Source organism: Somniosus microcephalus, unplaced genomic scaffold, assembly GCF_052327205.1.
Source record: "Somniosus microcephalus isolate GS21.2 unplaced genomic scaffold, FLI_Smic_1.0 scaffold26, whole genome shotgun sequence".
In the NCBI taxonomy this organism is placed as follows: domain Eukaryota; kingdom Metazoa; phylum Chordata; class Chondrichthyes; order Squaliformes; family Somniosidae; genus Somniosus; species Somniosus microcephalus.
Genome location: NW_028225213.1, coordinates 347427 through 370742, shown reverse-complemented (window position 1 = coordinate 370742; position 23316 = coordinate 347427). Strand labels below are relative to the sequence as shown.

General features: G+C 47.9%; 2 pseudogenes; one reads left to right on the top strand and one right to left on the bottom strand.

The window, feature by feature from the left end:
* LOC147083890 (uncharacterized) overlaps positions 1 to 23316 on the top strand; it is a 167435-nt pseudogene that overhangs the window by 3946 nt on the left and 140173 nt on the right.
* Positions 18862 to 20734, bottom strand: LOC147083892 (dehydrogenase/reductase SDR family member 4 pseudogene; annotated as a pseudogene).

Below are 23316 nucleotides of genomic sequence, written 5' to 3'. Positions count from 1 at the left end.
GGATCTGGGTGTGGCTGGTAATGCCAGCATTTATTGCCCATCCCTAATTGCCCTTGAGAAAGTGGTGGTGAGCCACCTTCTTGAACTGCTGCAGTCCGTGTGGTGAAGGTATTCCCACAGTGCCGTTCAGGGGCGAGTTCCAGGATTTTGACCCAGCGAAGATGAAGGATCGGCGATATACTTCCAAGTCAGGATGGTGTGTAACATGGAGGGGAGCTTGGAGGTAGTGGTGTTCCCATGCACCTGCTGCCCTTGTCCTTCTAGTTGGTAGAGGTCACAGAGTCATAACGGCACAAAAGGAGGCCATTCGGCCCATCGAGTCCATGCCAGCTCTCTGTAGAACAATCCAGTCAGTCCCACTCCCCCGCTCTATCCCCGTAGCCCTGCAAGTTTATTTCCCTCAAGTGCCTATCCAGTCTCCCCTTGAAAACATTGAATGTCTCCGCTTCCACCACTTCCGTCAGCAGCGAGTTCCAGGTCATCACCACTCGCTGCGTAAAAAAGTTTTTCCTCACAGGCCCCTGTATCTCTTACCCAAAACCTTAAATCTGTGTCCCCTAGTCCTTGTACCATCAACTAGTGGGCACAGCCTTTCCCCGTCTAGCCTATCCAAACCCGTCATAATCTTGCACAGCTCTATCAAATCACCCCTCAACCTCTTTTACTCTAATGACAACAAATCCAGCTTCTCCAACCTGTCCTTGTAGCGAAGATCCCCCATCCCCGGAACCATTCTGGTAAATCTCCTCTACACCCTCTCAATGGCCTTCACATCCTTCCTAAAGTGCGGTGACAAAAACTGGACGCAATACTCCAGTTGTGGCCTAACTAGCGCTTTATAAAGGTTCAGCATAACTTCTGAGGCGCGAGTTGGGTAGGATTGATTGGGGAATGTCACTCAAAGGGTTGACGGTGGATAGGCAATGGCAAACATTCAAAGACCGCATGGATGAACTACAGAATTTGTTCATCCCAGTTTGGCATAAAAATAAAACAAAAATGGTGACTCAACCGTGGCTAACAAGGGAAATTAGGGATAGCATAAGATCCAAGGAGAGGACATATAAGTTGGCCAGAAAAAGCAGTAAACCTGAGGATTGGGAGCAGTTTAGGATTCAACAAAGGAGGACAAAGGGATTAATCAAGAACGGGAAAATAGAATATGAGAGTAAGCTTGCCGGGAACATAAAAACTGACTGTAAAAGCTTTTATAGATATGTGAAGAGAAAAAGATTGGTGAAGTCAAGCGTAGGTCCCTTGCAGTCAGAATCAGGGGAATTTATAATGGGGAACAAAGAAATGGCTGACCAATTAAATATATATTTTGGTTCTGTCTTCACAAAGGAGGACACAAATAACCTCCCAGAGATATTGGGGAATATAGGGTCTGATGAAAGGGAGGAACTGAAAGAAATCAGCATTTGTAGGGAAATTGTGTTAGGGAAATTGATGGGATTGAAGGCCGATAAATCCCCAGGGCCTGATAATCTACATCCGAGGGTACTTAAGGAAGTGGCCCTAGAAATAGTAGATGCATTGCTGATCATCTTCTAACATTCAATGGAATCTGGAACAGTACCCATGGATTGGAGGGTAGCTAATGTTACCCCACTATTCAAAAAAGGTGGCAGAGAGAAAACGGTAAGCCTGACATCGGTAGTGGGGAAAATGCTAGAGTCCATTATAAAAGATGTAATAGCAGAGCACTTGGAAAACAGTGACAGGATCAGACAAAGTCAACTTGGATTTACAAAAGGTAAATCATGCTTGACTAATCTCCTGGAATTTTTTGAGGATGTAACTGGTAAAATAGATAAGGGAGAACCAGTGGATGTGGTGTATTTGGACTTTCAGAAGGCTTTCGATAAGGTCCCGCATAAGAGATTAGCGTGTAAAGTTAAGGCACATGGGATTGGGGGCAAGGTATTGACTTGGATAGAGAACTGGTTGGCAGACAGAAAGCAAAGAGTTGGAATAAACGGGTCTTTTTCCGAGTGGCAGGCAGTGACTAGTGGGGTACTGCAGGGATCGGTCCTTGGACCCCAGCTATTCACAATATATATTAATGATCTAGACAAGGGAACTGGATGTAATATCTCCAAATCTGCAGACGACACAAAGCTGGGTGGGCGTGTGTGCTGTGAGGAGGATGCCGAGAAACTCCAGGATGATTTGGACAGGTTGGGTGATTGGGCAAAAGCATAGCAGATGCAATATAATGTGGATAAATGTGAGGTTATCCACTTTGGTGGCAAAAACAGGAAGGCAGATTATTATCTGAATGGCAATAGATTGGGAGAAGGAGAAGTGCAACGAGACCTGGGTGTCCTTGTGCACCAGTCGCTGAAGGTAAGCATGCAGGTGCAACAGGAGGTTAAGATGGCAAATGGTATGTTGGCCTTCGTAGTGAGAGGGTTTGAGTACAGGAACAAGGATGTCTTGCTGCAGTTATACAAGGCCTTGGTGAGACAACATCTGGAGTATTGTGTGCAGTTTTGGTCGCCTTATCTGAGGAAGGATGTTCTTGCCATGGAAGGAGATCAGCGAAGATTCACCAGGCTGATACCTGGGATGTCAGGAATGACGTATGAGGAGAGATTGGGTCGACTCGGCTTATACTCACTGGAGTTTAGAAGAATGAGAGGGGATCTCATTGAAGCTTATAAAATTCTGACAGGACTGGACAGACTAGATGCAGGAAGGATGTTCCCGATGGTCGGGGAGTCCAGAACCAGGAGTCACAGTCTAAGGATAAGGGGTAGGCAATTTATGACAGAAATGAGGAGGAATTTCTTCACCCAGAGAGTGGTGAACCTGTGGAATTCTCTACCACAGAAGGCAGTGGAGGCCAATACATTAAATATATTCAAGAAGGAGTTGGATATATTTCTTAAGGCTAAAGTGGTCAAGGGATATGGGGAGAAAGCAGGGACAGGGTGTGAATTTGGATGATCAGCCATGATCGCATTGAATGGTGGAGCAGGCTCGAGGGGCCGAATGGCCGACTCCTGCTTCTATCTTTTATGTTCCTATGTTCCTATATACTTGCATTGGAGGAAGTTCAGAGAAGGTTCACGAGGTTGATTCCTGGGGTGAAGGTGTTGTCTTATGAGGAAAGGTTGAGCAGGTTGGGCCGATACTCACTGGAGTTTAGAAGAATGAGAGGGGATCTTATTGAAACATAAGATTCTGAGGGCCTTGACAGGGTAGATGCTGAGAGGATGTTTCCCCTCGTGGGGGAATCTAGAACTCGGGGGCATAGTCTCAGAATAAGGGGGTCGCCCATTTAAGACGGAGATGAGGAGGAATTTCTTCTCTGAGGGTCGTGAATCTTTGGAATTCTCTACCCCAGAGAGCTGTGGAGGCGGAGTCACTGAATATATTCAAGGCTGAGACAGACAGATGTTTGAACTACAGGGGGGTCGAGGGTCATGGGGAACAGGCAGGAAAGTGGAGGTGAGGCCAAGATCGGATCAGCCATGATCTTATTGAATGGTGGAGCGGGCTCGAGGGGCCGAATGGCCGACTCCTGCTCCTGTTCCTTATGTTCTTATTCTTACGATTTACAGATGGGAAACTCAAACAAAACTTCCTATCAAGATCTGAGAGAGTCACTCGATTCATCAGGACCTGAAATTCATCGGCCTTTGAGTGTAGAAGGAGAAATGTTTGTTCTGTCTGTGGGAAAAGTTTTCAAACATCAGTGTGACTGGAAAAGCACCGACACACACCCACCCGAGTGAGAGTGTTCCAGTGTACTGAGCACCGACACACACACACCCACCCGAGTGAGAGTGTTCCAGTGCACTGACTGTGGAAAGAGGTTTAACCAGTTACACAGCCTGAAAAAACATTGCACCATTCACAGTGGGGAGAAACCGTACACGTGTTGTGTGTGTGGACGAGGCTTCAACTGATCGTCCAACCTGGAGAGACACAAGGATACCCACACCACGGAGAAACGGTGGAAATGTGGGGACTGTGGGAAGGGATTTGACCGCCCATCCCAGCTGAAATCTCATCAACGCAGTCACACCGGGGAGAGGCCGTTCACCTGCTCCGAGTGTGGGAAGGGATTTACTCTGTTTTCCAGACTCCACTTACACCAGTGAGTTCACACTGGGGAGAGATCTTTTAAATGCTGTGACTGTGGGAACTGCTTTAAAATCTCTGCGGATCTAATTAAACAGCAGCTTGTTCACACTGATGAAAGACCGTTGAGTTGCACTCAGTGCGAGAAGAGCTTCAGGCAGTCATCTCACCTCATTCAACACCAGCGAATTCACACTGGGGAGAGGCCGTTCACCTGCTCTGTGTGTGGGAATGGATTCACTTCTGCATCCAACCTGCTGAGACACCAGCGAGTTCACACTGGGGAGAGGATATTCACCTGCTCTGTGTGTGGGAAGGGATTCACTCAGTCCTCCAACCTGCCGAGACACCAGTGAGTTCACACTGGGGAGAGGCCGTTCATCTCCTCCGTGTGTGAGAAGGGATTCAGTCGACCATCTTGCCTGCTGAGACACCAGCAAGTTCACAAGTGACTGGAGGGGTTAGATTCTGATGTTAATCACATCCTTTGTTTGTTTGTGCTGATGTTAATAACCCCTATAACTGGGCTGGAGTTTAAGTTTCTGGATATCTGTCAAACCAGTTTTGGTGTAAACACATCCTGTGTTGTGTTCTTTATTTCTGTAAGATAGGAGGAGACGAATTGATGTCCTTTCTCTTTCCAGATTATTTCAGTTTTTCTACCTTCAGTTACTCTCATGGACAAGTCCCAGCTCCACATACCTTCCAGAGTGCCTCTCCTAGCCTTAGGATCCAGGGAAGGTGTCTGTTTTGGTGTAAATTTATTTATAAGTACTTCCAGAAGACATTTGATAAAGTCCCACACAAGAGACTGTTATCTAAGGTAGAAGCCCACAGAAATGAGGGCAGATTATTGACCTGGTCAGGAAATTGACTGAGTGGCAGGAGACGGAGAGGAGGGATAATGGGCCGGACTCCAATTGGCAGGATGTGACTAGTGGTGTCCCGCAGGGATCTGTGCTGGGGCTCAACTATTCACTGTGTTTATTAACAACTTAGATGATGGCATAGAAAGTCATATATCCAAATTTGCCAATGACACAAAGATAGGTGGCATTGTAGGCAGTTTGGATGAAAGCATAAAATTACAAAGGGATATTGACAGATTAAGTGAATGGCAAATGGATTTCAATGTAGGCAAATGTGAGATCATCCACTTTGGACCTAAAAAGGATCGAACAGGGTCCTTTCTAAATGGTGAAAAGCTGAAAACAGTGGAGGTCCAAAGAGACTTGGGGGTCGAGGTACAGAGATCATTCAAATGTCATGAACAGGTACAGAGAATAATCAGAAAGGCTAATGGAATGCTGGCCTTTCTATCTGGAGGACTAGAATAGAAGGGAGGAGAAGTTATGCTGCAGCTACACAGAACCCTGGTGAGACCAGACCTGGAGCACTGTGAGCAGTTCTGGGCACCTCACCTGTCACTTTAATTCTCCGCTCCACTCCCTCTCTGTCCTCGGCCTGTTACACTGTTCCAACGAAGCTCAACGTAAGCTCGAGGAACAGCACCTCATCTTTCGATCAGGCACTTTACAGACTTCTGGACTCAACATAGAAACATAGAAGATAGGAGCAGGAGTAGGCCATTCGACCCCTCGAGCCTGCTCCGCCATTCAATGAGATCATGGCTGTTCATCCAAATTCGGTACCCGGTCGCTGCTTTCTCCCCATATCCCTTGATCCCTTTAGCCTTAAGAAATATATCCAACTCCTTCTTGAATATATTTAATGAATTGGCCTCAACTGCCCTCTGTGGCAGAGAATTCCACAGGTTCACCACTCTCTGGGTGAAGAAATTCCTCCTCATCTCAGTCCTAAATGGCTTACCCCTTATCCTTAGACTGTGACCCCTGGTTCTGGACTCCCCGACCATCGGGAACATCCCTCCAGCATCTAGTCTGTCTAGTCCTGATAGAATTTTATAAGTTTCAATGAGATCCCCACTCATTCTTCTAAACTCCAGTGAGTATAAGCCCAATCGACCCAATCTCTCCTCATACGTCATTCCTGCCATCCCAGGTATCAGTCTAGTGAATCTTCGCTACACTCCCTCCATGGCAAGAACATCCTTCCTCAGATAAGGCGACCAAAACTGCACACAATACTCAAGGTGTGGTCTCACCAAGGCCCTGTACAACTGCAGCAAGACATCCTTGTTCCTGTACTCAAACCCTCTCGCTACGAAGGCCAACATACCATTTGCCTTCTTAACCGCCTGCTGCACCTGCATGCTTACCTTCAGCGATTGGTGCACAAGGACACCCAGGTCTCGTTGCACTTCCTCTTCTCTCAATCTATTGCCATTCAGATAATAATCTGCCTTCCTGTTTTTGACACCAAAGTGGATAATCTCGCATTTATCCACATTATACTGCCATGCATCTGCCCAATCACCCAACCTGTCCAAATCATACTGGAGTTTCTCGGCATCCTCCTCACAGCACACACACCCACCCAGCTTTATGTCATCTGCAAACTTGGAGATATTACATCTAGTTCCCTCGTCTAGATCATTAATATGTATTGTGAATAGCTGGGGTCCTAGGACCGATCCCTGTGGTACCCCACTAGTCACTGCCTGCCACTCAGAAAAAGACCCGTTTATTCCAACTCTTTGCTTCCTGTCTGCCAACCAGTTCTCTATCCAAGTCAGTGCCTTGCCCCCAATCCCATGTGTTTTAACTTTGCACGCTAATCTCTTTTGTGGGACCTTATCGAAAGCCTTCTGAAAGTCCAAATACACCACATCTACTGGTTCTCCCTGATCTATTCTACCAGTTACATCCTCAAAAAATTCCAGTGGATCAGAGAAGCACGATTTACCTTTTGTAAATCCATGTTGACTTTGTCCGATCCTGTCACTGTTTTACAAGTGCTCTGCTATTACATCTTTTATAATGGACTCTAATACTCTAGAGGGAACTTTACTCTGTATCTAACCCGTGCTGTTCCTGCCCTGGGAGTGTTTGATGGGACAGTGCAGAGGGAGCTTTACTCTGCATCTAACTCGTGCTGTTCCTGCCCTGGGAGTGTTTGATGGGACAGTGTAGAGGGAGCTTTACTCTGTATCTAACTTGTGCTGTTCCTGCCCTGGGAGTGTTTGATGGCACAGTGTAGAGGGAGCTTTGCTCTGTATCTAACCTGTGCTGTACCTGCCCTGGGAGTGTTTGATGGGACAGTGTAGAGGGAGCTTTACTCTGTATCTAACTCATGCTGTTCCTGCCCTGGGAGTGTTTGATGGCACAGTGTAGAGGGAGCTTTGCCCTGTATCTAACCTGTGCTGTACCTGCCCTGGGAGTGTTTGATGGGACAGTGTAGAGGGAGCTTTACTCTGTATCTAACCCGTGCTGTACCTGCCCTGGGAGTTTTTGACGGGACAGTGTAGAGGGAGCTTTACTCTGTATCTAACCCGTGCTGTACCTGCCCTGGGAGTGTTTGATGGGACAGTGTAGAGGGAGCTTTACTCTGTATCTAACCCGTGCTGTACCTGCCCTGGGAGTTTTTGATGGGACAGTGAAGAGGGAGCTTTACTCTGTATCTATCCCGTGCTGTACCTGCCCTGGGAGTGTTTGATGGGACAGTGTAGAGGGAGCTTTATTCTGTATCTAACCTGTGCTGTACCTGCCCTGGGATTGTTTGATGTAGCAGTGTAGAGGGAGCTTTACACTGTATCTAACCCGTGCTGTACCTGGCCTGGGAGTGTTTGATGGGATAATACAGAGGGAGCCTAGTGCCCATGATGCACCCTCCAATTAATGCTCCGATGGTCCCAGCACTTGATCCCCCTGAAGATCCCTTCACTTATTGGCTCTGATGCCCTTCCTGTTACAGAGAATAGACCTGTTTCAGAGCACAAAGGAGGGAGTGGTAATATCCTTGCCGTATCCCAAACACCATTCCCACAAACCGTCTCTCTCTGCCAAAGCAGGAGGGAGAAACACTCAGATATAAAGTGAGGGGAGACTTTCTGGAGTATAAAGCAAGAGGTTGAAATGGGGGCCTTTGAATAGTGGGACCTCACATTCAGAGGATGGGAGGGAGAATTTATCAGTGGTAATTTTGGGAGTCAGTGCTCCCTGCCTGGAGTCTCAGTATGCGGGAGCAGGGTTGGAGACTGGACTGATTGTACAACCTGCGTTCATGCCCAGTGAGACTGCACACCAGGAGCAAAGCCTGGTCATGTGACTCTGCAATACCTAGAGTGGGAGGGGTTTGGGCTGCTTTGTGACATGGTCGCTGGCTCCTTTCTGATGTCACCTGGAGACGGTTTACGCCCCTGGTTACACAGCATCAGTGGGAGTCACTTTGGGTGGAGCTGGACATGTAGTCTGTTTTCAAAGGATTTGGGAAATAGATATGTTTGGCCCAGAAATTCGGGTCGGAGGCTTCCCGTGGGTGCAAGCCTCCGACCTGCACTTACCTAGCACACCGGCCGTTGTGCTGTGGGCCCGCGTGGGATTCCGATCCTGGGCCTCCTCCAACTGCCGGCGCAGAGTGCTTGCGTATCCCAGGGGCGCAGTTAGTTTGAAGCATCCCCTGGGATCACGTGGGCCATGGAGAGCCAATGGTAGCCCATTCATAAATTTGACAGGAAGAGCTGTCAAAACTATAAATACTATAAGCCCCAAAACATCACTAAAACTTCAAATACATTTTTAGAAAAACATCACATTTTTAAAATAACTATAAATTACATTAAATAACTATTTTAAACAATAATTTAAATTTTTGAAAAAATTAATTACATTTTCTAACGGGGCTAAAAATAAACTTACCTTTCTTTAAAGTATTTAAAAATAATAAACCTGTGGAAAAAATGTTCTAATTTTAATTAATTCACCACTTACCTTGTTAAAAGCAGGCCTTGTGACTGCTTTTCACATGTGTAACTCCTGGAGACTTACCTTCCCGGAGAAACCTGGAGAAAAAACGTAAGTTCCAGGCGCGCGCGCTGCCTCTCCGGCGCACGCGTTCGACCTCTGAACCCCTTCCTTTAAGGGAACGGAAGTTCCGGTTTCCTGCGTACGTGCAGTGCATAAGAACATAAGAAATAGGAGCAGGAGTAGGCCAATCGGCCCCTCGAGCCTGCTCCGCCATTCAATAAGATCATGGCTGATCTGATCCTAACCGCCAATCCACTATCACAGAACCATCTCCTGAATCTAACAGAATTAGACACACGAAATAGGAGCAGGATCAGGCTACACGGCCCCTGGGCCCGCTCCGCTACCCACAGGGCCATGACCGATCCGAACCTAGACTCATGTCCAAATTCCTGCCCGCTCCCCGTAACCCTTAATTCCCTTTACTTCTAGGAAACTGTCTATTTCTGTTTTAAATTTATGTAATGATGTAGCTTCTACAGCTTTTTGGGGCAGCATATTCCATGGGCCTACCACCCTCTGAGTGAAGTAGTTCCTCCTCATCTCAGTTTTGAAAGAGCAGCCCCTTATTCTAAGACTATGCCCCCTAGTTCTAGTTTCACCCATCATCAGGAACATCTTCCCCGCATCCACCCGATCCAACCCCTTCACAACCTTATATGTTTCAATAAGATCGCCTCTCATTCTTCTGAACTCCAATGAGTAGAGTCCCAATCTACTCAACCTCTCCTCATATGTCCGTCCCCTCATCCCCGGGATTAACCGAGTGAACCTTCTTTGTACTGACTCGAGAGCAAGTATGTCCTTTCTTAAGTATGGACACCAAAACTGTACGCAGTATTCCAGGTGCGGTCTCACCAATACCTTGTACAACTGAAGCAATACCTCCCTATTTTTATATTCTATCCCCCTAGCAATGAAAGCTGTGGTGTATGTGCCTTTAAGAGCAATTGTGGTGTATGTGCCTTTAAGAGCCCCAGGTGTGCGTAATGCCGGTAATTGCCACTTGGGCTATACAAGCCTGTGTATTGTGTATATCCTTTAGAACCCCCCCCCCCCAGACTTGCTTAGTAAATACCTATGAACCAACTCCTGTCTTCAGTGTCTTTATCTACACACGGACACTACAGTGGCGACGAAGTGGAAACGGACTTACCTGCAATTCGGCAGCACCTCAAGGACATCGATTCCTCCAGCATCCAGAAGACTCAAGGAAGTTATAGAAACTGTGGTTTCACCAGCTGTCCAAGCTGGTGGCAGGTACTGCGCTAATCCTTCCTGGGCGTCAGGCTGGGGCTCCAGCGTCGGGCTCTACAGCTGAGACAGGCAGCGAAATCGGAGGCAAGCAATAACGGACTGGGAGGGTGCACTCGGGAGACGGCCGGCGCAGCAAGCAGGTCAGCGTTTAGACCTCCGTCGGGAACGAGTCTCCAACAGTAAATAAACGGAAGCCACAGTAAAACAGCGTTGTTATCGGTAGCAGCGGTGGGAAAGCGCAGGAAGCGCCATATCGTTGCTACAGAAGAAAAAAAAGCGCGGGAAGCGCCATATCTTTTTTTTGAAATGCCTAAGTCTGGCAATATTGATGCTTTTGATAACGAAACAGAGCCTAACTTTGGCAATATTGATGTTTTTGATAACAAGATAGAGAATTGGACCACATATGTAGAAAGAGTGGAGGTGTTTTGCACCGCAAATGGAATAGAAGATGAAAAAAAAGCTTCAGTGCTTCTGGATCTAATGGGCGCAGAAACATACAAGCTGTTATGCAACTTAATCACTCCAGCCGAACCGATGGACAAGAATTTTGAGGAGATTGTTGATACCCTACACTGCCAATTTGAGGCAGGACTGGCAGATTCTCTGCAAGACAAATTCATCTGCGATCCCCTAAGTGTAGAAACACAAAAAAAGGTATCTTCTGGAAAAGATTTAACACTGGACAAGGCTTTCAGTGCAATAGGAGCGGCAAAGATACAGCAAAGGCCACAGGACTTCGGCACCCATGAAATAACACGGGGTTTCAAGAGATGTTATCGCTGCGGCAGATCCAACCATGACCAGAGGGATTGCTGGTTCAAAGAAAAAGCATGCAGGCGATGCGGAAAGATGGGACACATTCCACATGTATGCCGATCTGAAAATAAAAAATCCACTAACGGGAAAAGAATCAATAAGGAAAAGCACAGAAAGGTACAAATGATGACGGACAGTAGCTCCAAAGACCAGAAGAGCGATAGCGGCTCCGGGAACAAGAGACTAAGCTCTCTCAAATTACATAATGTAATTGTCAATGAAGATTACCAGACCATTTGGGTTACCCTCATAATAGCAGGGTCCCCAGTTAAAATGGAGCTAGATACAGGATCAGCTCTAACCGTAATAAATCGACGAGATTACGAGAGGCTATTTTCGCATATACCTCTAAAAGACACATCCATTATCTTAAAAACATATACGGGGCAGAAAGTATACCCCAAAGGAAAAATAAAGGTGCCTGTGGTATACAACGGCAAAGAAATACAAAAGTTGTATTTATACATTCTACAAGATGGTGGTCCACCGTTGTTGGGACGTGAATGGATAAGGAAGATACGTTTAGACTGGCACTCCATTCAGGCACTGACGGTGACCAGTAAGGAAAAAAACAAGGATGACATCATACCTGAACGATTAAAAGACATCTTGGCCAACGCCAAAGAAGTGTTTCAAGAGAAACTAGGAACCTTGAAAGGCATCACCGCCTCAATAAAAGTGGAAGATGCAGCAATTCCAAAATTTTTTAAGGCAAGACCGGTGCCATACGCAATACGTCCGGCAGTCGAGGCAGAGCTGGAGAATTTGGAAAAGGCAGGCGTATTATCCAAAATAGATTGGAGTGAATGGGCAACACCCATCGTTCCAGTCATGAAAAAAGCATTGAAAAATAACTCTGAGGAACAGAGAAAAATTCGCATCTGTGGGGACTTTAAGGTGACTGTAAACCCGGTCCTTCACACGGTACAGTATCCTCTTCCGAGGATAGAAGATATTTTCACCTCACTATCCGGAGGAAAACGTTTCACAAAAATTGACTTGGCACAGGCATATCTACAGATGGAGGTTGAGGAGACCTCTAAAAAGTATCTCACAATAAACACACACAAAGGCCTGTACCAGTACAATCGACTGGTTTTTGGAGTAGCATCAGCTCCAGCTATCTGGCAAAGAGCTATGGAGCAAGTCCTGCAAGGGATTCCGGGGACTCAGTGTTACCTAGGCGACATCCTTATAACAGGAGAAAACGACAATGAGCACCTTGCCAATTTGGAGCAGGTGCTCACTAGGCTGAAAGAACGGGGCCTACGAGCAAATCGCCCCAAGTGTGAATTTTTCCAAAATCAGATATCATATTGTGGCCACATAATTAATAAGGAAGGGTTGCATAAGTCACCTGAAAAAATTGAAGCAGTTATAAAAGCCCCAGCACCTGAAAATGTTTCACAATTGAGGTCATTCCTGGGATTAATAAATTACTATCATAAATTTTTACCGAACTTATCAACTATTCTACACCCTCTTAATGATCTTCTACACACAGGAGTGATTTGGAAATGGAACGAAGACTGTAAACGTGCCTTCCATAAATGTAAAGACTTAATCACATCCGAGAAAGTTTTGGCTCATTACAACCCATCACTACCAATCAGACTGGCATGCGATGCATCCCCTTACGGCATAGGAGCGGTATTGTCCCATAGATTCCCTGATGGCTCGGAACGGCCGATAGCTTTTGCGTCACGCTCATTGAACTCAGCTGAGCGTAACTATTCCCAGATAGACAGGGAAGCACTCAGCCTGGTATGGGGAGTGAAGAAATTCAACCATTACCTACACGGACAAAAATTTACCTTGCTGACTGACCATCAACCCCTCATCTCCATATTCAACCCTAAGAAAGGTGTCCCCATTATGACGGCACAAAGACTACAGAGGTGGTCCCTTTTTCTAGGGGCACACCAATACAACATTGAATACAAAGGGTCAAAACAGCATGGGAATGCTGACGGTTTATCGCGCCTGCCGTTGCCAACGATAGAAGAGGCACCTACAGTAGACCCAGTAGAGATATTCCACTCTACCATAGTGGAATGTCTACCGGTGACAAATTCTGCCATTGAAAGGGAGACCAGAAATGACCCGACTCTCTCACGGGTCTACGATTTAACAATGAAGGGATGGCCAGCACATGGCGAACCACTGTTGCCAGCATTCTCGCAAAGAAGAGAACAGCTGTCAGTGTGCCGAGGAACCTTGATGTGTGGATCCAGAGTGGTGATTCCACCCAAACTCCAGGATAAAGTGCTAAAGGAGCTTCATGAGGGGCATCTGGGTGGAGTGAAAATGAAGAACCTAGCTAGGGCGTTTGTATGGTGGCCAGGTATCGATGGAGACATCGAAGACATGACCAAGAGTTGCCTAGGATGCCAGAAGGTCCAAAATGCTCCGCCACAGGCCCCTCTACATCCATGGGAGTGGCCCTCATCTCCCTGGCAAAGGGTGCACATCGACTTTGCTGGTCCATTTATGGACTCAATGTTCTTAGTCGCAGTTGATGCACACTCCAAGTGGCCGGAGGTAATAAAGATGTCCTCCACCACCACGGAAAAAACCATCACAGTATTAAGGACCATATTTGCCAGGAATGGGCTGCCGGAACAGATATGTTCTGATAATGGACCGCAATTTGTGTCCGAAGAATTCAGAAAGTTCTTAAAGTGGGGTAAAGCACTACACGTCCGCCCCATACCATCCCGCCACCAATGGATTGGCTGAAAGGTTTGTCCAGACCTTTAAGTCGGCCATAAAGGCCATGGGTAATGAAGACACAAAACTTCAGCACAAGGTGGATAACTTCTTATTTGCATATAGGAATGCAACACATATGGTTACAAACCAAACTCCCGCCATGATGTTCTACAATAGAAACCTAAGATGCCGGCTGGATTTGGTCAAGCCCAACATCCGAAGGGACGTGGAGAACCGGCAGTTTCAGGGCATGAATGAAAGGCCAACTAGGGCCTTCCAGATAGGCCAACTGGTTTTGGCCCGGGACTACCGTACCGAGAAATGGCAGCCTGGAACTATCTGCACACGACTAGGACCACTGATGTATACCGTGGACATCGGAGAAAGCATAATAAGGCGCCATGCTGACCAAATCATCAAGTCATCCGAAAAGGGACAACCTACACCACCACGCTATACATCTAACGATGAAGTAGAGATACCCATATCTACCTCCGATCCGGTGATACTGGAACCCGATGAACCCGACACTGGCCTTCAAGCCGAATCAGCCTTGCCAGAAGAACCTACTACACCACCAGAAACTACTACACCCCCGAGGCGTTATCCGGACCGAGTCAGGAAGCCTCCTGAGAGACTAACTTATAATTAATTAATACAGCAATGTATATTATTTTGCATATAACATGTAATTAATAATTACTTAAAATATGATGTACTAGTTAGCTAGAAGGGGAGGAATTGTGGTGTATGTGCCTTTAAGAACCCCAGGTGTGCGTAATGCCGGTAATTGCCACTTGGGCTATATAAGCCTGTGTATTGTGTATATCCTTTAGAACCTCCCCCCCCCCCCCCAGACTTGCTTAGTAAATACCTATGAACCAACTCCTGTCTTCAGTGTCTTTATCTACACACGGACACTACAAAAGCCAACATTCCATTGGCCTTCTTAATCACTTGCTGCACCTGCATACTAACTTTTTGAGTTTCGTGCACCAGGACCCCCAGATCCCTTTGTACTTCAGTACTTTCCAGTTTCTTGCCATTAAGATAATAACTTGCTCTACGATTTTTCCTGCCAAAGTGCATAACCTTACACTTTCCAGTATTGTATTCCATCTGCCAAATCTCTGCCCACTTACTTAGCCTGTCGATGTCCCCTTTCAGATTTTTTATGTCCTCCTCACTCACTACTTTCCCTCCCATCTTAGTATCATCTGCAAACTTTGATATGTTACACTCGGTCCCCTCCTCCAAATCGTTAATATAGATTGTAAAGAGTTGGGGACCCAGCACTGACCCCTGCGGAACACCACTAGTTACTGATTGCCAGTCTGATAATGAACCATTTAACCCAACTCTCTGCCTTCTGTTAGATAGCCAATCCTCTATCCATGCCAGAATATTACCCCCAATCCCGTAATTTTTTATCTTAAGCAATAATCTTTTGTGTGGCACCTTGTCAAATGCCTTTTGGAAGTCTAAATACACTACATCCACTGGTTCCCCTTTATCCACCCTATACGTTACTTCCTCAAAGAACTCCAGCAAATTTGTCAAACATGACTTACCCTTCATAACAACATGCTGACTTTGTCCTATTAAATTATGATTATCCAAATGTCCTGTTACTGTCTCCTTAATAATGGACTCCAAAATTTTACCTACCACAGATGTTAGGCTAACCGGTCTATAGTTTCCAGCCTTCTGTCTACTGCCCTTTTTAAATAAGGGTGTTACATTAGCAGTTTTCCAGTCTGCCGGGACCTTTGCCGAGTCCAGGGAGTTTTGGAAAATTATTACCAATGCATCCACAATCGCTACCGCCACTTCCCTCAAGACCCTAGGATGTAAGCCATCAGGTCCAGGTGATTTATCCGCCTTGAGTCCCATTATTTTACCGAGTACCACTTCCTTAGTGATTTTGATCATGTTTAGCTCCTCCCCCCCTTTAGCCCCCTGTTTGTCCAGTGTTGGGATATTCTTAGTATCTTCTACTGTAAAGACTGATGTAAAATATTCATTCAGTGTTTTTGCCATCTCCATATTTCCCACCATTAATTTCCCGGTCTCATCCTCTAAGGGACCAACATTTACTTTAGCCACCCTTTTTCTTTTTATATAACTATAAAAACTCTTACTATCTGTTTTTATATTTTTTGCTAATTTACTTTCATAATCTATCTTCCCTTTCTTAATCAATCTTTTTGTTATTTTTTGCTGTCTTTTAAAGTTTTCCCAATCCTCTATCCTCCCACTAGATTTGGCTACCTTATATGCCCTTGTTTTTAGTCGAATACTATCCTTAATTTCTTTACTTAGCCACGGATGGCTGTCTTTTCTTTTACACCCTTTTCTTCTCAGTGGAATATATATTTTTTGGAAGTTGTAAAATAACTCCTTAAATGTACACCACTGATCATGTATCGTCTTACCCTTTAATCTATTTTCCCAATGCACTCTACTCAATTCCGCTCTCATACCTTCATAGTCTCCTTTATTCAAGCTTAGCACGCTTGTTTGAGATCCAACCTTCTCACCCTCTAATTGAATATGGAATTCAACCATGTTATGGTCACTCATTCCAAGGGGATCCTTTACTAGGACATTTTTTATTAATCCCGTCTCGTTACACAGGACCAGATCTAAGGTTGCTTGCCTCCTGGTCGGTTCAGTTACATACTGCTCAAGAAACCCATCCCTAATACACCCAATGAACTCATCCTCAAGGCTGCCCTGCCCAATTTGATTTGTCCAATTAATATTATAGTTAAAATCCCCCATAATTATAGATGTTCCCTTATTACAAGCCTCAACTATTTCCTGATTGATACTCCGTCCAGCAGAGTTGCCACTGTTCGGAGGCCTATAGACTACGCCCACTAGTGTTTTGTTCCCGTTATTATTCCTTACCTCCACCCAAACTGTTTCATTATCCTGATCTTTTGACCCAATATCATTTCTCTGTATTACAGTGATTCCTTCCTTTATTAACATAGCCACCCCACCTCCCCTTCCTTCCTGCCTGTCCTTCCTGATCGTTAAAATAACCTGGTATGTTTAATTCCCAGGCATTGTCACCCTGCAGCCATGTTTCTGTAATGGCCACAAGATCATACCCATATGTAGTTATTTGTGCCATTAACTCGTCTATTTTGTTACGAATGCTACGTGCATTCAGATAGAGAACTTTCAAATATGTTTTGTGACACTTAGTTCCTGCTTTTGCCCTTTTTATTACTTTACCTTTTACTCCATACCTTCTGCCCCTTCCTGACACGCTCTGGTTTTTAATTTCCCCACTGCTACCTAAGTCTATGACCTTCTCTGTTGTCATTTTTATTATTTGCTCTCTAGGAACCTCCCCCCAACTAGTTAGTTTAAAGCCCTCGCTACAGCCCTAGTTATATGATCCGCCAGGACTCTAGTCCCAGCACTGGCCAAGTGAAGCCCGTCCCAACGGAACAGCTCCCTCCTGCCCCAGTACTGGTGCCAGTGTCCCAGGAAGCAAAACTCATTTCTCCCACACCAGTCTTTGAGCCACGCATTTAACTCTCTAATTTTATTTGTCCTAGCCAAATTCGCTCGTGGCTCAGGTAATAATCCAGAGATTATTACCCTTGTGGTTCTGCTTTTTAATTTGGCCCCTAGCTGCTCAAACTCCCTCAGCAGAACCTCCTTCCTTGTCCTATCTATGTCGTTGGTACCAACATGGACCACGACAACTGGATCCTCCCCCTCCCACTCCAAGTTTCTCTCCAGTCCAGAGGAGATGTCCTTAACCCTGGCACCGGGCAGGCAACACAGCCTTCGGGACTCTCGCTCTCGGCTGCAAAGAACTCTATCTATCCCCCTAACGATACTATCCCCTACCAGTACAACATTTCTTTTAACTCCCCCCACTTGAATGGCCCCCTGCTCCACGGTGCTGTGGCCAGGTTGCTCATCCTCCCTGCAGTCCCTGCTCCCGTCCCCACAGGGAGTAAGAGCCTCGAACCTGTTGGACAAGTGCAAGGGCTGCGGCTCCTCCAACACTACCTCCTGGATCCCCGTACCTGCCTCACTTCTAGTCACACCATCCTGACCCTGGCCACGGACTACATCTGAATTAATTAATCTAATTGGTGTGACTACCTCGTGATACACAGAGTCCAGGTAACTCTCCCCCTCCCTGATGTGTCTCAGTGTTTGAAGCTCGGACTCCAGCTCTTCAACACGGAGCCGGAGTTCCTCGAGCAGCCAACACTTACTGTAAATGTGATCACCGTGAGCATCAATGGTGTTCACCAGCTCCCACATATTGCAGCAGCAACACATCACCTGATCTCCCATTCTATGTAATTAATTAAATTTATTAATATTATTTTTAAATATCCTCTGCCCCGATTCTAGATGGTGAATATCACACCTTAGAAACTATAAACCAAAGAGATTTAAGCTTAAAAGGGAGAAATACTTACCAACCAATCACTTACCCGCTTTCTGGTGACGTCACACTTGGATTACTTTTTACCTCTCTCCTTCCAGACTGGAGACTGGTACACCTTACCTGGTCTCTGGGACTTTTATAGCCCCGCTCTGCCGCTCGAGATTCCCGCCGACGCTGTGAAGCCTTACCTGGTCTCTGGGACTTTTATAGCCCCGCTCTGCCGCTCAGGATTCCCGCCGACGCTGTGAGGCCTTACCTGGTCTCTGGGACTTTTATAGCCCCGCTCTGCCGCTCGAGATTCCCGCCGATGCTGTGAGGCCTTACCTGGTCTCTGGGACTTTTATAGCCCCGCTCTGCCGCTCGAGTTTCCCGCCGACGCTGTGAGGCCTTACCTGGTCTCTGGGGCCTTTTATAGCCCCGCTCTGCCGCTCAGGTTTCCCGCCGACGCATGCACGAAACCGGCACTTCCGTTGGGCCTACGGGTGAGTACCCAGCGCGTACTCACCCGTGGAGACCCGAATTTCTGGGCCAGGTTATTTTGTCATTTTCCTTTGATGTAGTTAAAATATATTATGGTGTATAAAAGGAGCATGGTTTTCAACAGTTTGCCAGAGTGTACTCGAAAGATCCAGAAACGGGTAAAGTCACTCTCTGTGATGACCGATCACCTTTATTGATGCACAGTAACGTCTGTTCCATATACTCCACTACGAAGTCTCGTGCTTGCTGGAAACGTGTTGTTGTGAGCCAGAGGGGAAAGGAGGTTGCTTAACAAAAGGTGCTATAGAAATGCAAGTCGTTCTTTTCTTTCTGCATCTCCAGATAGAATTGCGAGAATGAAAACGACAGGAATCGTGTTCAATGGTTTCTAGATTTTATTGACAGGACACCTCCTGCAGAATCCACACTTTGATTGTGATTATTTGCTGGGGCATCTTGATACCGCTCTCCAGTTGCAGTTGACACACGAAGAAAGAATTGCCAAGTTCGGCCAAGCAATGCCACAAGTTTTTTCTATTATTTCATTCGTGAGAAATGAGTGTCACTGGCAAGGCCGGCATTTATTTCCCCATTCCCCAGTTGGCCCAAGAAGGTGGTGGTGGACCTTCATCGTTGTAAAGGTTTGATACAACTGAGTTGCTGACTAGGCCACTTCAGATGGTAATTAAGAGTCAACAATGTTGTTGCGAGACTGGAGTCACATATACAACATGACGAATTTATATAGTGCCTTTAACGTAGCACAATGTCCCAAGGCGCTTCACAGGAGCGTGAACCAGACACAAACTTGACACCGAGCCACACAAGGAAATATTTGGACAGGTTGGTCATGGAGGTAGGTTTAAATGAGCATCTTAACGGAGGAGAGAGAAGTAGAGAGGTTTAGGGAGGGGATTCCAGATCTTAGGGCCGGGAGAGCTGAAGGCACGGCCGTCGATGGAGGGGCGAAGGAAGTGTGGGATGCACAAGAGGCCAGAATTAGAGGAGCGCAGGGTTGTGGGGCCGCCGGAGAAGGTTACAGAGATGGGGAGGGGTGAAGGAAGTGGGGGATGCGCAAGAGGGCCAATGTAGGAAGAACGCAGAGAACTCAGACAGTTGTAGGGCTGCAGAGGATTACAGAGTTGAGGAGAACGATGAATGATCCCGGAAGGCAGCTGGATTGAGAAGCATCGAGAGCGTCCCAGCTCGAATGTCGACCCGTCGGCTCAGAACCGGCAGTGAAAGCCTCCGCCCACCACGATGGTCTCCCCAGTGATGTAGGTGGCGTCCTGCGAGCAGAGGAAGGAGACTGTACCGGCGCACTCCTCCGGCTCACCAATCCGGCGCATGGCGATGCTCTTCTCGAACCGCCGGCGTGAGCCCTCATCTGACCACAGGGCGGAGCTGAAGTCGGTCTTGATGATGCCGGGGGCCAGGCAGTTGACCCGGATGTTGGCGGGCCCCAGCTCGTCGGCCAGCACCTTGGTCAGGCCCAGCAGCGCTGTCTTGCTGACGCTGTAGGGCCCGATGGCGGGGAAGGGCTGGTAGCCGGCGGCGGAGCTCACCAGCACGATGGAGCCCCCACCTTGCCGCTCCATGTGTGGCACCACCAGCTTGGTCAAGAGGAAGGGGGCCTTGACGTTGACCTCGAAGATCTTGTCCCAGGCCTCCTCCGGGCAGTCCAGGGTCCTCCCGGCGAAGGGGTTGACAGCGGCGTTGCAGACCAGGATGTCGATGGCTCCGTGGCGCCTCAGCGTCCCACCGACAAGCTCCTCCAGGTCCGCCCGCTTGCCCGCGTGGCAGACGGTGCCCGAGACCTCCAGCCCCTCGGCCCGCAGCTGGCCCAGGGCACTGTCCACGTTGGCCTGCTTGCGGCTGCTGATGACCACCCGGGCCCCATCCCGGGCCAGGCGCCGGGCGATGGCCAGCCCAATGCCCCGGGTGGAGGCAGTCACCAGGGCCACTTTGCCAGTCAACAGTGCAGGGTGCATGGTGGCAACAGCGGGGACTCTGACCCCTTTATTCGGTCAAGTGCTTTCCTGCCGCCCTCAATGGGCGGGGTCAGGGCTCAGCCAATGGGAGCCCGACCTCCGCGCCGAGGCCTTTGGGACTTGTAGTCTCCCCAGCGCCACCCACGTGTCCCCAGGGGCCAATCAGGAGGCAGCCAGGTGAAGCTGTCCAATCAGCGCCCGGGAGGGCCGGGCAGGGCTGCTTGGCTGCGAGGAAAATGGCGGTGGTAGACGGGGAACGGCGCTTTAATTATCTCCAACCACCGGACGGAAAGCATCCATCGCCCTGATCGGGGTCGCCGCTGAGCAGCGGAGAACATTACCCCAGCGGCCGGCCGCCCCCCCCCACCCCACCCCATCAAACCACCGCACCGAGGGGAGGGCGCCCGGAGCGGCGAGGCAGAAAATGGCGGCGCCGCTTTCCTCCCCGTCCTTCTAGGCCCCGCCAACCCTCAGCGCCGCCGCTCGTCATTGGATAACCCACATGTCACTCAGCAGCCTCTTGGCCAATGAATGAGCAACAAACGGGGGCGGGGCGGGCAGCGCCCTCGCCTCTGAGTCAGAGAGTCCCGAGATCGAATCCCACCGTTGACCTCATTACAAACCTTGATCCAAACATGGGCAAATGGAGCTAAATTGCAATTTTACTGAGAGTTCATCAGGATATAACAAGCAGGGTGAGTAAAGCTCCCTCGACACTGTCCCATCAAACACTCCCAGGGCAGGTACAGCACGGGTTAGATACAGAGTAAAGCTCCCTCTACACTGTCCCATCAAACACTCCCAGGGCAGGTACAGCACGGGTTAGATGCAGAGTAAAGCTCCCGCTACACTGTCCCATCAAACCCTCCCAGGGCAGGTACAGCACGGGTTAGATACAGAGTAAATCACCCTCTACATTGTCTCATCAAACACTTCCAGGGCAGGTACAGCACGGGTTAGATACAGAGTAAAGCTCCCTCTACACTGTCCCATCAAACACTCCCAGGGCAGGTACAGCACGGGTTAGATACAGAGTAAAGCTCCCTCTACACTGTCCCATCAAACACTCCCAGGGCAGGTACAGCACGGGTTAGATGCAGAGTAAAGCTCCCTCTACACTGTCCCATCAAACACTCCCAGGGCAGGTACAGCACGGGTTAGATGCAGAGTAAAGCTCCCTCTACAATGTCCCAGTGAACACTCCCAGGGCAGGTACAGCACAGGTTAGATACAGAGTAAAGCTCCCTCTACACTGTCCTATATAACACTCCCAGGGCAGTTATAGCATGGGTAAGATACAGAGTAAAGTTCCCTCTATACTGTCGCATCAAGTACTTCCAGTGTAGGTACAGCACGGGTTAAATACAGAGTAAAGCTCCCTCTACACTGTCCCCAGCACACACTCCCAGGGCAGGTACAGCACAGGTTAGATACAGAGTAAAGCTCCCTCTACACTTTCCCATCAAACACTCCCAGGGCAGGTACAGCATGGGTTAGATACAGAGTGAAGCTCCCTCTACACTGCCCCATCAAACACTGCCAGGGCAGGTACAGCATGGGTTATATGCAGAGTAAGGCTCCCTCTACACTGTCCCATCAAACACTCCCAGGGCAGGTACAGCACGGGTTATATACAGAGTAAAGCTCCCTCTACACTGTCCCATCAAACACTCCCAGGGCAGGTACAACACGGGTTAGATACAGAGTAAAGCTCCCTCTACACTGTCCCATCAAACACTCCCAGGGCAGGTACAGCACGTGTTAGATACAGAGTAAAGCTCCCTCTACACTGTCCCATCAAACACTCCCAGGGCAGGTACAGCACGGGTTAGATACAGAGTAAAGCTCCCTCTACACTGTCCCATCAAACACTACCAGGACAGGTACAGCACGCATTAGATACAGAGTAAAGCTCCCTGTACACTGCCCCATCAAACACTGCCAGGGCAGGTACAGCACGGGTTATATACAGAATAAATCTCCCTCTACACTGTCCCATCAAACACTCACAGGGCAGGTACAGCATGGGTTATATACAGCGTAAAGCTCCCTCTACAATGTCCCATCAAACACTCCCAAGGCAGGAACAGCATGGGTTAGAATCAGAGTAAAGCTCCCACTACACTGTCCCATCAAACACTCCCAGGGCAGGTACAGCACGGGTTAGATACAGAGTAAAGCTCCCTCTACACTGTCCCATCAAACACCCCCAGGGCAGGTACAGCACGGGTTAGATACAGAGTAAAGGTCCCTCTACACCGTCCCATCAAACACCCCTGGGGCAGGGACAGCATGGGTCAGATACAGAGTAAAGCAGCCCCTACACTTTCCCATCAAGCACTCCTAGGACAAGTACAGCATGAGTTAGATACAGAGTAAAGCTCCCTCTACACTGTCCCATCAAACACTGCCAGTTCAGGTACAGCACGGGTAAAATACAGAGTAAAGCTCCCTCTACACTGTCCCATCAAACACTCCCAGGGCAGGTACAGCATGGGTTAGATACAGAGTAAAGTTCCCTCTACACTGTCCCATCAAACACTCCCAGGGCAGATACAGCACGGGTTATATACACAGTAAAACTCCCTCTGCAATGAACCATCAAACACTCCCAAGGCAGGTACAGCACGGGTTAGATACAGAGTAGAGG